At 44.7% G+C, this 13,447-nt stretch overlaps 7 non-coding genes across 7 annotated transcripts; all 7 read left to right on the top strand.

The window, feature by feature from the left end:
* The first annotated feature begins 2,183 nt into the window (after positions 1-2,183).
* trnap-ugg (transfer RNA proline (anticodon UGG)) lies at positions 2,184-2,255 on the top strand. Its single transcript has one exon. It is a non-coding gene; the product is annotated as a tRNA-Pro (tRNA).
* Positions 2,256-3,593: 1,338 nt separating this feature from the next.
* Positions 3,594-3,665, top strand: trnap-ugg (transfer RNA proline (anticodon UGG)). Its single transcript has one exon. It is a non-coding gene; the product is annotated as a tRNA-Pro (tRNA).
* A 1,338-nt stretch (positions 3,666-5,003) lies between these two features.
* On the top strand, positions 5,004-5,075 carry trnap-ugg (transfer RNA proline (anticodon UGG)). The gene has a single exon. It is a non-coding gene; the product is annotated as a tRNA-Pro (tRNA).
* A 1,338-nt stretch (positions 5,076-6,413) lies between these two features.
* trnap-ugg (transfer RNA proline (anticodon UGG)) lies at positions 6,414-6,485 on the top strand. Its single transcript has one exon. It is a non-coding gene; the product is annotated as a tRNA-Pro (tRNA).
* A 1,338-nt stretch (positions 6,486-7,823) lies between these two features.
* trnap-ugg (transfer RNA proline (anticodon UGG)) lies at positions 7,824-7,895 on the top strand. Its single transcript has one exon. It is a non-coding gene; the product is annotated as a tRNA-Pro (tRNA).
* Positions 7,896-9,233: 1,338 nt separating this feature from the next.
* trnap-ugg (transfer RNA proline (anticodon UGG)) lies at positions 9,234-9,305 on the top strand. The gene has a single exon. It is a non-coding gene; the product is annotated as a tRNA-Pro (tRNA).
* A 1,338-nt stretch (positions 9,306-10,643) lies between these two features.
* Positions 10,644-10,715, top strand: trnap-ugg (transfer RNA proline (anticodon UGG)). The gene has a single exon. It is a non-coding gene; the product is annotated as a tRNA-Pro (tRNA).
* The last annotated feature ends 2,732 nt before the right edge of the window (positions 10,716-13,447 follow it).

Here is a 13,447-nt window from a genome sequence, read left to right as displayed (position 1 = left end):
CTCAAGCTGAACCTCGGCAAGACGGAGCTGCTCTTCCTCCCGGGGAAGGACTGCCCGTTCCATGATCTCGCCATCACGGTTGACAACTCCATTGTGTCCTCCTCCCAGAGTGCTAAGAGCCTTGGCGTGATCCTGGACAACACCCTGTCGTTCTCCACCAACATCAAGGCGGTGACCCGATCCTGTAGGTTCATGCTCTACAACATTCGCAGAGTACGACCCTGCCTCACACAGGAAGCGGCGCAGGTCCTAATCCAGGCACTTGTCATCTCCCGTCTGGATTACTGCAACTCGCTGTTGGCTGGGCTCCCTGCCTGTGCCATTAAACCCCTACAACTCATCCAGAACGCCGCAGCCCGTCTGGTGTTCAACCTTCCCAAGTTCTCTCACGTCACCCCGCTCCTCCGCTCTCTCCACTGGCTTCCAGTCGAAGCTCGCATCCGCTACAAGACCATGGTGATTGCCTACGGAGCTGTTAGGGGAACGGCACCTCCGTACCTTCAGGCTCTGATCAGGCCCTACACCCAAACAAGGGCACTCCGTTCATCCACCTCTGGCCTGCTCGCCTCCCTACCTCTGAGGAAGCACAGTTCCCGCTCAGCCCAGTCAAAACTGTTCGCTGCTCTGGCACCCCAATGGTGGAACAAGCTCCCTCACGACGCCAGGACAGCGGAGTCAATCACCACCTTCCGGAGACACCTGAAACCCCACCTCTTCAAGGAATACCTGGGTTAGGATAAGGTAATCCTTCTAACCCCCCCCCCTTAAAAGAGTTAGATGCACTATTGTAAGTGGTTGTTCCACTGGATATTATAGGTGAATGCACCAATTTGTAAGTCGCTCTGGATAAGAGCGTCTGCTAAATGACTAAAATGTAAATGTAAATGTAAATGGTTGCAAACAGCCACCTCTTGGGCGCAGGACGAGGTGGCTGAATGGTTTAGGCGATGGACTGCGTATCTATTGTGATATTCACTAGTTGGCTCAATATCGCACTTCATTTAGAAAACCTGCAAAAACTAAGAGCAAATCTGACTTCCACTAACAAGGACATTGATTCCAATGTAATACACTTGAAATGACACCCAGCCCCTAAACCTAGTGAATATCTCATGCTCTGCATTGGCTGGGAATCGAACCCTGGTCAACTGCTTGGAAGGCAGCTATGCTCACCACTATACCACCAATGCTATGTGAAGCTCGTAAGCAACATGGAGACATCGATTCATATCCTGACCGTCATTTTTGTGGAAAGTGAAAATTCTTTGACCAAACGGATCGTTGGTATAGTTGTACTATTATGGCTTAGGGTGCGAGAGGTCCCTGGTTAAAAAATCTATCATTTTAATCAGTACCTGTTACCTTCAGATTAGTCCCGTGACACTTGTGGAAAACGTAGGGCAAAACGGAGAACATTGTGACAAGTGGGGTCACATTAGTTTGTAGCCCAAAGATTTTGGATTCTACAAACAGATGTTTGCACATAGAGGGTTCCGACTTCAGACGAGTCCCCTGACACTTGTGGGGGACGTAGAGACAAATTGAGAACACCACCGTGTTCGTGAGGGTCTCCCCTTTCCAGGGAGTGGTCATACGATGGTGTAGGTCAAACGGTTCAGATGCTACAGATGTTTTTGTGAGAAGACCGATTATTGGTATGTCTCATGGTTTGACAAACACCGCTCTAGCTCCACCACCATTTATTGCAGATGTGGAGTTGTAACATAAACAGTTACGGAGGCTTGAGACAGATACGACGCGTTTCAATCTCTCTAGTTGAAAACTGATCGATTTGAATGGGTATTTTTTACGTTCGTTTACTTTGATTCACGTACTGATGCATCAATCGACTCAAAATAAATGAGCTCCATTCTTTTTTAAGTTTTATTTTTTCATTTTCTCTTTTAAAATATTAATTGACCTCATTTTGCTCAATATTCATTTGTCAACACCCATCATCAGTTTGCTGTCGCGGCTTAAGAAGACAAAATGTGAAAGACACAGCAGATGAAATACAAAAGATTTGAACTGAAGCCTGGTCAACAGTTTGGAAGACTGCTATGCTCACAAGTATAGCACAAACACTCACATGAGGTTCAATCTATCCAAGCACCATGGACAAGAACAATTGATATCCTCATTGTAATTGCCGCAGAAAGCAAAACAATTTTACTCTTGTCTAAGGCTCGTTGGTCTAGGGGTATGATTCTCGCTTTGGGTGCGAGAGGTCCCGGGTTCAAATCCCGGATGAGCCCTTTTTCAGATCTTTTAACAAGCTCAGACAGGCAGATCTCTGGCCACTGGTTGCAAACAGCCACCTCTTGGGCGCAGGACGAGGTGGCTGAATGGTTTAGGCGATGGACTGCGTATCTATTGTGATATTCACTAGTTGGCTCAATATCGCACTTCATTTAGAAAACCTGCAAAAACTAAGAGCAAATCTGACTTCCACGAACAAGGACATTGATTCCAATGTAATAGACTTGAAATGACACCCAGCCCCTGAAACTAGTGAATATCTCATGCTCTGCATTGGCTGGGAATTGAACCCTGGACAACTGCTTGGAAGACAGCTATGCTCACCACTATACCACCAATGCTATGTGAAGCTCTTAAGCAACATGGAGACATCGATTCATATCCTGACCGTCATTTTTGTGGAAAGTGAAAATTCTTTGACCAAACGGATCGTTGGTATAGTTGTACTATTATGGCTTAGGGTGCGAGAGGTCCCTGGTTAAAAAATCTATCATTTTAATCAGTACCTGTTACCTTCAGATTAGTCCCGTGACACTTGTGGAAAACGTAGGGCAAAACGGAGAACATTGTGACAAGTGGGGTCACATTAGTTTGTAGCCCAAAGATTTTGGATTCTACAAACAGATGTTTGCACATAGAGGGTTCCGACTTCAGACGAGTCCCCTGACACTTGTGGGGGGCGTAGAGACAAATTGAGAACACCACCGTGTTCGTGAGGGTCTCCCCTTTCCAGGGAGTGGTCATACGATGTTGTAGGTCAAACGGTTCAGATGCTACAGATGTTTTTGTGAGAATACCGATTATTGGTATGTCTCATGGTTTGACAAACACCGCTCTAGCTCCACCACCATTTATTGCAGATGTGGAGTTGTAACATAAACAGTTACGGAGGCTTGAGACAGATACGACGCGTTTCAATCTCTCTAGTTGAAAACTGATCGATTTGAATGGGTATTTTTTACGTTCGTTTACTTTGATTCACGTACTGATGCATCAATCGACTCAAAATAAATGAGCTCCATTCGTTTTTAAGTTTTATTTTTTCATTTTCTCTTTTAAAATATTAATTGACCTCATTTTGCTCAATATTCATTTGTCAACACCCATCATCAGTTTGCTGTCGCGGCTTAAGAAGACAAAATGTGAAAGACACAGCAGATGAAATACAAAAGATTTGAACTGAAGCCTGGTCAACAGTTTGGAAGACTGCTATGCTCACAAGTATAGCACAAACACTCACATGAGGTTCAATCTATCCAAGCACCATGGACAAGAACAATTGATATCCTCATTGTAATTGCCGCAGAAAGCAAAACAATTTTACTCTTGTCTAAGGCTCGTTGGTCTAGGGGTATGATTCTCGCTTTGGGTGCGAGAGGTCCCGGGTTCAAATCCCGGATGAGCCCTTTTTCAGATCTTTTAACAAGCTCAGACAGGCAGATCTCTGGCCACTGGTTGCAAACAGCCACCTCTTGGGCGCAGGACGAGGTGGCTGAATGGTTTAGGCGATGGACTGCGTATCTATTGTGATATTCACTAGTTGGCTCAATATCGCACTTCATTTAGAAAACCTGCAAAAACTAAGAGCAAATCTGACTTCCACGAACAAGGACATTGATTCCAATGTAATAGACTTGAAATGACACCCAGCCCCTGAAACTAGTGAATATCTCATGCTCTGCATTGGCTGGGAATTGAACCCTGGACAACTGCTTGGAAGACAGCTATGCTCACCACTATACCACCAATGCTATGTGAAGCTCTTAAGCAACATGGAGACATCGATTCATATCCTGACCGTCATTTTTGTGGAAAGTGAAAATTCTTTGACCAAACGGATCGTTGGTATAGTTGTACTATTATGGCTTAGGGTGCGAGAGGTCCCTGGTTAAAAAATCTATCATTTTAATCAGTACCTGTTACCTTCAGATTAGTCCCGTGACACTTGTGGAAAACGTAGGGCAAAACGGAGAACATTGTGACAAGTGGGGTCACATTAGTTTGTAGCCCAAAGATTTTGGATTCTACAAACAGATGTTTGCACATAGAGGGTTCCGACTTCAGACGAGTCCCCTGACACTTGTGGGGGACGTAGAGACAAATTGAGAACACCACCGTGTTCGTGAGGGTCTCCCCTTTCCAGGGAGTGGTCATACGATGTTGTAGGTCAAACGGTTCAGATGCTACAGATGTTTTTGTGAGAATACCGATTATTGGTATGTCTCATGGTTTGACAAACACCGCTCTAGCTCCACCACCATTTATTGCAGATGTGGAGTTGTAACATAAACAGTTACGGAGGCTTGAGACAGATACGACGCGTTTCAATCTCTCTAGTTGAAAACTGATCGATTTGAATGGGTATTTTTTACGTTCGTTTACTTTGATTCACGTACTGATGCATCAATCGACTCAAAATAAATGAGCTCCATTCTTTTTTAAGTTTTATTTTTTCATTTTCTCTTTTAAAATATTAATTGACCTCATTTTGCTCAATATTCATTTGTCAACACTCATCATCAGTTTGCTGTCGCGGCTTAAGAAGACAAAATGTGAAAGACACAGCAGATGAAATACAAAAGATTTGAACTGAAGCCTGGTCAACAGTTTGGAAGACTGCTATGCTCACAAGTATAGCACAAACACTCACATGAGGTTCAATCTATCCAAGCACCATGGACAAGAACAATTGATATCCTCATTGTAATTGCCGCAGAAAGCAAAACAATTTTATTCTTGTCTAAGGCTCGTTGGTCTAGGGGTATGATTCTCGCTTTGGGTGCGAGAGGTCCCGGGTTCAAATCCCGGATGAGCCCTTTTTCAGATCTTTTAACAAGCTCAGACAGGCAGATCTCTGGCCACTGGTTGCAAACAGCCACCTCTTGGGCGCAGGACGAGGTGGCTGAATGGTTTAGGCGATGGACTGCGTATCTATTGTGATATTCACTAGTTGGCTCAATATCGCACTTCATTTAGAAAACCTGCAAAAACTAAGAGCAAATCTGACTTCCACGAACAAGGACATTGATTCCAATGTAATAGACTTGAAATGACACCCAGCCCCTGAAACTAGTGAATATCTCATGCTCTGCATTGGCTGGGAATTGAACCCTGGACAACTGCTTGGAAGGCAGCTATGCTCACCACTATACCACCAATGCTATGTGAAGCTCTTAAGCAACATGGAGACATCGATTCATATCCTGACCGTCATTTTTGTGGAAAGTGAAAATTCTTTGACCAAACGGATCGTTGGTATAGTTGTACTATTATGGCTTAGGGTGCGAGAGGTCCCTGGTTAAAAAATCTATCATTTTAATCAGTACCTGTTACCTTCAGATTAGTCCCGTGACACTTGTGGAAAACGTAGGGCAAAACGGAGAACATTGTGACAAGTGGGGTCACATTAGTTTGTAGCCCAAAGATTTTGGATTCTACAAACAGATGTTTGCACATAGAGGGTTCCGACTTCAGACGAGTCCCCTGACACTTGTGGGGGACGTAGAGACAAATTGAGAACACCACCGTGTTCGTGAGGGTCTCCCCTTTCCAGGGAGTGGTCATACGATGTTGTAGGTCAAACGGTTCAGATGCTACAGATGTTTTTGTGAGAATACCGATTATTGGTATGTCTCATGGTTTGACAAACACCGCTCTAGCTCCACCACCATTTATTGCAGATGTGGAGTTGTAACATAAACAGTTACGGAGGCTTGAGACAGATACGACGCGTTTCAATCTCTCTAGTTGAAAACTGATCGATTTGAATGGGTATTTTTTACGTTCGTTTACTTTGATTCACGTACTGATGCATCAATCGACTCAAAATAAATGAGCTCCATTCGTTTTTAAGTTTTATTTTTTCATTTTCTCTTTTAAAATATTAATTGACCTCATTTTGCTCAATATTCATTTGTCAACACTCATCATCAGTTTGCTGTCGCGGCTTAAGAATACAGAATGTGAAAGACACAGCAGATGAAATACAAAAGATTTGAACTGAAGCCTGGTCAACAGTTTGGAAGACTGCTATGCTCACAAGTATAGCACAAACACTCACATGAGGTTCAATCTATCCAAGCACCATGGACAAGAACAATTGATATCCTCATTGTAATTGCCGCAGAAAGCAAAACAATTTTATTCTTGTCTAAGGCTCGTTGGTCTAGGGGTATGATTCTCGCTTTGGGTGCGAGAGGTCCCGGGTTCAAATCCCGGATGAGCCCTTTTTCAGATCTTTTAACAAGCTCAGACAGGCAGATCTCTGGCCACTGGTTGCAAACAGCCACCTCTTGGGCGCAGGACGAGGTGGCTGAATGGTTTAGGCGATGGACTGCGTATCTATTGTGATATTCACTAGTTGGCTCAATATCGCACTTCATTTAGAAAACCTGCAAAAACTAAGAGCAAATCTGACTTCCACGAACAAGGACATTGATTCCAATGTAATAGACTTGAAATGACACCCAGCCCCTGAAACTAGTGAATATCTCATGCTCTGCATTGGCTGGGAATTGAACCCTGGACAACTGCTTGGAAGGCAGCTATGCTCACCACTATACCACCAATGCTATGTGAAGCTCTTAAGCAACATGGAGACATCGATTCATATCCTGACCGTCATTTTTGTGGAAAGTGAAAATTCTTTGACCAAACGGATCGTTGGTATAGTTGTACTATTATGGCTTAGGGTGCGAGAGGTCCCTGGTTAAAAAATCTATCATTTTAATCAGTACCTGTTACCTTCAGATTAGTCCCGTGACACTTGTGGAAAACGTAGGGCAAAACGGAGAACATTGTGACAAGTGGGGTCACATTAGTTTGTAGCCCAAAGATTTTGGATTCTACAAACAGATGTTTGCACATAGAGGGTTCCGACTTCAGACGAGTCCCCTGACACTTGTGGGGGACGTAGAGACAAATTGAGAACACCACCGTGTTCGTGAGGGTCTCCCCTTTCCAGGGAGTGGTCATACGATGTTGTAGGTCAAACGGTTCAGATGCTACAGATGTTTTTGTGAGAATACCGATTATTGGTATGTCTCATGGTTTGACAAACACCGCTCTAGCTCCACCACCATTTATTGCAGATGTGGAGTTGTAACATAAACAGTTACGGAGGCTTGAGACAGATACGACGCGTTTCAATCTCTCTAGTTGAAAACTGATCGATTTGAATGGGTATTTTTTACGTTCGTTTACTTTGATTCACGTACTGATGCATCAATCGACTCAAAATAAATGAGCTCCATTCGTTTTTAAGTTTTATTTTTTCATTTTCTCTTTTAAAATATTAATTGACCTCATTTTGCTCAATATTCATTTGTCAACACTCATCATCAGTTTGCTGTCGCGGCTTAAGAAGACAGAATGTGAAAGACACAGCAGATGAAATACAAAAGATTTGAACTGAAGCCTGGTCAACAGTTTGGAAGACTGCTATGCTCACAAGTATAGCACAAACACTCACATGAGGTTCAATCTATCCAAGCACCATGGACAAGAACAATTGATATCCTCATTGTAATTGCCGCAGAAAGCAAAACAATTTTATTCTTGTCTAAGGCTCGTTGGTCTAGGGGTATGATTCTCGCTTTGGGTGCGAGAGGTCCCGGGTTCAAATCCCGGATGAGCCCTTTTTCAGATCTTTTAACAAGCTCAGACAGGCAGATCTCTGGCCACTGGTTGCAAACAGCCACCTCTTGGGCGCAGGACGAGGTGGCTGAATGGTTTAGGCGATGGACTGCGTATCTATTGTGATATTCACTAGTTGGCTCAATATCGCACTTCATTTAGAAAACCTGCAAAAACTAAGAGCAAATCTGACTTCCACGAACAAGGACATTGATTCCAATGTAATAGACTTGAAATGACACCCAGCCCCTGAAACTAGTGAATATCTCATGCTCTGCATTGGCTGGGAATTGAACCCTGGACAACTGCTTGGAAGGCAGCTATGCTCACCACTATACCACCAATGCTATGTGAAGCTCTTAAGCAACATGGAGACATCGATTCATATCCTGACCGTCATTTTTGTGGAAAGTGAAAATTCTTTGACCAAACGGATCGTTGATATAGTTGTACTATTATGGCTTAGGGTGCGAGAGGTCCCTGGTTAAAAAATCTATCATTTTAATCAGTACCTGTTACCTTCAGATTAGTCCCGTGACACTTGTGGAAAACGTAGGGCAAAACGGAGAACATTGTGACAAGTGGGGTCACATTAGTTTGTAGCCCAAAGATTTTGGATTCTACAAACAGATGTTTGCACATAGAGGGTTCCGACTTCAGACGAGTCCCCTGACACTTGTGGGGGACGTAGAGACAAATTGAGAACACCACCGTGTTCGTGAGGGTCTCCCCTTTCCAGGGAGTGGTCATACGATGTTGTAGGTCAAACGGTTCAGATGCTACAGATGTTTTTGTGAGAATACCGATTATTGGTATGTCTCATGGTTTGACAAACACCGCTCTAGCTCCACCACCATTTATTGCAGATGTGGAGTTGTAACATAAACAGTTACGGAGGCTTGAGACAGATACGACGCGTTTCAATCTCTCTAGTTGAAAACTGATCGATTTGAATGGGTATTTTTTACGTTCGTTTACTTTGATTCACGTACTGATGCATCAATCGACTCAAAATAAATGAGCTCCATTCTTTTTTAAGTTTTATTTTTTCATTTTCTCTTTTAAAATATTAATTGACCTCATTTTGCTCAATATTCATTTGTCAACACTCATCATCAGTTTGCTGTCGCGGCTTAAGAAGACAAAATGTGAAAGACACAGCAGATGAAATACAAAAGATTTGAACTGAAGCCTGGTCAACAGTTTGGAAGACTGCTATGCTCACAAGTATAGCACAAACACTCACATGAGGTTCAATCTATCCAAGCACCATGGACAAGAACAATTGATATCCTCATTGTAATTGCCGCAGAAAGCAAAACAATTTTATTCTTGTCTAAGGCTCGTTGGTCTAGGGGTATGATTCTCGCTTTGGGTGCGAGAGGTCCCGGGTTCAAATCCCGGATGAGCCCTTTTTCAGATCTTTTAACAAGCTCAGACAGGCAGATCTCTGGCCACTGGTTGCAAACAGCCACCTCTTGGGCGCAGGACGAGGTGGCTGAATGGTTTAGGCGATGGACTGCGTATCTATTGTGATATTCACTAGTTGGCTCAATATCGCACTTCATTTAGAAAACCTGCAAAAACTAAGAGCAAATCTGACTTCCACGAACAAGGACATTGATTCCAATGTAATAGACTTGAAATGACACCCAGCCCCTGAAACTAGTGAATATCTCATGCTCTGCATTGGCTGGGAATTGAACCCTGGACAACTGCTTGGAAGGCAGCTATGCTCACCACTATACCACCAATGCTATGTGAAGCTCTTAAGCAACATGGAGACATCGATTCATATCCTGACCGTCATTTTTGTGGAAAGTGAAAATTCTTTGACCAAACGGATCGTTGGTATAGTTGTACTATTATGGCTTAGGGTGCGAGAGGTCCCTGGTTAAAAAATCTATCATTTTAATCAGTACCTGTTACCTTCAGATTAGTCCCGTGACACTTGTGGAAAACGTAGGGCAAAACGGAGAACATTGTGACAAGTGGGGTCACATTAGTTTGTAGCCCAAAGATTTTGGATTCTACAAACAGATGTTTGCACATAGAGGGTTCCGACTTCAGACGAGTCCCCTGACACTTGTGGGGGACGTAGAGACAAATTGAGAACACCACCGTGTTCGTGAGGGTCTCCCCTTTCCAGGGAGTGGTCATACGATGTTGTAGGTCAAACGGTTCAGATGCTACAGATGTTTTTGTGAGAATACCGATTATTGGTATGTCTCATGGTTTGACAAACACCGCTCTAGCTCCACCACCATTTATTGCAGATGTGGAGTTGTAACATAAACAGTTACGGAGGCTTGAGACAGATACGACGCGTTTCAATCTCTCTAGTTGAAAACTGATCGATTTGAATGGGTATTTTTTACGTTCGTTTACTTTGATTCACGTACTGATGCATCAATCGACTCAAAATAAATGAGCTCCATTCGTTTTTAAGTTTTATTTTTTCATTTTCTCTTTTAAAATATTAATTGACCTCATTTTGCTCAATATTCATTTGTCAACACTCATCATCAGTTTGCTGTCGCGGCTTAAGAAGACAGAATGTGAAAGACACAGCAGATGAAATACAAAAGATTTGAACTGAAGCCTGGTCAACAGTTTGGAAGACTGCTATGCTCACAAGTATAGCACAAACACTCACATGAGGTTCAATCTATCCAAGCACCATGGACAAGAACAATTGATATCCTCATTGTAATTGCCGCAGAAAGCAAAACAATTTTATTCTTGTCTAAGGCTCGTTGGTCTAGGGGTATGATTCTCGCTTTGGGTGCGAGAGGTCCCGGGTTCAAATCCCGGATGAGCCCTTTTTCAGATCTTTTAACAAGCTCAGACAGGCAGATCTCTGGCCACTGGTCTTCCGGTTTCCGGTTTGGAGCGAGCAGTCGCACCACGCTTCGCTCCACAGGTAATATTCCACTTCGCTACATTACAACGGCTTGATTTGTTTGATCTGAGCAATTCTTCTTAGCTAGCTACATAGCCGTCTTTGTATCAAAGATAATTGTGTAGTTTAGAGTAACTGAGTAATTATCGAGGCTAGCTATCTTCGTCCTCCTAACGTAGTCAACACTGCTAGCTGCTAGCTAGCTAGTCATCACCGTTAGCTAGCCAACTTCTACCGACTAGCAGAAACTATTACATTACAACGCAACGACTTGATTAGTGTGGTGTTAGTGTTAGTTAGCCAGCTACATAGTTGTCCGTGCTGTCTCTGTATCTAAGATAATTGTGTAGTTTGAGTTTGAGTATTATCGAGGTGTGCTAGCCAGCCGCGACGCGGCGCCAGACTTACTCAACACACCTAGTCATCATTAACCCACTGCCAGCTAGCCATCCGTTACCGACTAGCAGCGCTGTAGTTACTAATACTAAACAACGGAACGATTAGACTAGTGCAGTGTTACCTAGCTAGCTACCTAGTTGTCTTTGTCATAACTTGATAATTGTTAATTGATAATTGTTAGCTAGCCAGCCATCGAGGTTAGCTAGCCAGCTATTTCCGTCCCCCGCGACGCCATTTTTCCTAACCTAGCCAACTATTACCGACGAGCAGCATTGTTGAAACTAAATACACTACAAGGAACGTCTTGATTAGTGTTATGTTAGCTAGCTAGCTACAAAGTTGCTTTGTATCATGACAAGGTGTAGTACTGAAACTACCGAGGTTACCTAGCCAGCTACACGTTCAAAGTCAACAACGCAGCCACTGCTAGCTAGCCTACTCCACCAGCCAGCAGTACTGTATCATCTTAGTCAATAACATTTTTGCAACGTAAGCTTAACTTCCTGAACATTCGAGACGTGTAGTCCACTTGTCACTCCAATCTCATTTGCATTAGCGTAGCCTCTTCTGTAGCTTGTCTACTATGTGTCTGCCTATCCCTGTTCTCTCTCCTCTGCACAGGCCATACAAACGCTCCACACCGCGTGGCCGCTGCCACTCTAACCTGGTGGTCCCAGCGCGCACGACCCACGTGGAGTTCCAGGTCTCCGGCAGCCTCTGGAACTGCCGGTCTGCAGCCAACAAGGCTGAGTTCATCTCAGCCTATGCTACCCTCCAGTCCCTAGACTTCCTGGCGCTGACGGAAACATGGATCACCACAGATAACACTGCTACTCCTACTGCTCTCTCCTCGTCTGACTACGTGTTCTCGCATACCCCTAGAGCATCGAGCCAGCGGGGTGGTGGCACTGGAATCCTCATCTCTCCCAAGTGGACATTCTCTCTTTCTCCCCTGACCCATCTGTCTATCTCCTCATTTGAATTCCATGCTGTCACAGTTACCAGCCCTTTCAAGCTTAACATCCTTATCATTTATCGCCCTCCAGGTTCCCTTGGAGAGTTCATCAATGAGCTTGACGCCTTGATAAGTTCCTTTCCTGAGGATGGCTCACCTCTCACAGTTCTGGGTGACTTTAACCTCCCCACGTCTACCTTCGACTCATTCCTCTCTGCCTCCTTCTTTCCACTCCTCTCCTCTTTCGACCTCACCCTCTCACCTTCCCCCCCTACTCACAAGGCAGGCAATACGCTTGACCTCATCTTTACTAGATGCTGTTCTTCCACTAATCTCATTGCAACTCCCCTCCAAGTCTCCGACCACTACCTTGTATCCTTTTCCCTCTCGCTCTCATCCAACACTTCTCACTCTCCCCCTACTCGGATGGTATTGCGCCGTCCCAACCTTCGCTCTCTCTCTCCTGCTACTCTCTCCTCTTCCATCCTATCATCTCTTCCCTCTGCTCAAACCTTCTCCAACCTATCTCCTGATTCTGCCTCCTCAACCCTCCTCTCCTCCCTCTCTGCATCCTTTGATCTCCTCTGTCCCCTATCCTCCAGGCCGGCTCGGTCCTCCCCTCCTGCTCCGTGGCTCGACGACTCACTGCGAGCTCACAGAACAGGGCTCCGGGCAGCCGAGCGGAAATGGAGGAAAACTCGCCTCCCTGCGGACCTGGCATCCTTTCACTCCCTCCTCTCTACATTTTCCTCTTCTGTCTCCGCTGCTAAAGCCACTTTCTACCACTCTATACTCCAAGCATCTGCCTCTAACCCTAGGAAGCTCTTTGCTACCTTCTCCTCCCTCCTGAATCCTCCTCCCCCTCCCCCCCCCTCCTCCCTCTCTGCGGATGACTTCGTCAACCATTTTGAAAAGAAGGTTGACGACATCCGATCCTCGTTTGCTAAGTCAAACGACACTGCTGGTCCTGCTCACACTGCCCTACCCTGTGCTTTGACCTCTTTCTCCCCTCTCTCTCCAGATGAAATCTCGCGTCTTGTGACGGCCGGCCGCCCAACAACCTGCCCACTTGACCCTATCCCCTCCTCTCTTCTCCAGACCATTTCCGGAGACCTTCTCCCCTACCTCACCTCGCTCATCAACGCATCCTTGACCGCTGGCTACGTCCCTTCCGTCTTCAAGAGAGCGAGAGTTGCACCCCTTCTGAAAAAACCTACACTCGACCCCTCCGATGTCAACAACTACAGGCCAGTATCCCTTCTTTCCTTTCTCTCCAAAACTCTTGAACGCGCCGTGCT

Source organism: Salmo salar, unplaced genomic scaffold, assembly GCF_965601325.2.
Source record: "Salmo salar unplaced genomic scaffold, fSalSal1 ptg000588l, whole genome shotgun sequence".
Classification (NCBI taxonomy): Eukaryota; Metazoa; Chordata; class Actinopteri; order Salmoniformes; family Salmonidae; genus Salmo; species Salmo salar.
The sequence above is the reverse complement of the archived record's forward strand: the minus strand, read 5'-3'. Positions and strand labels throughout refer to the sequence as shown.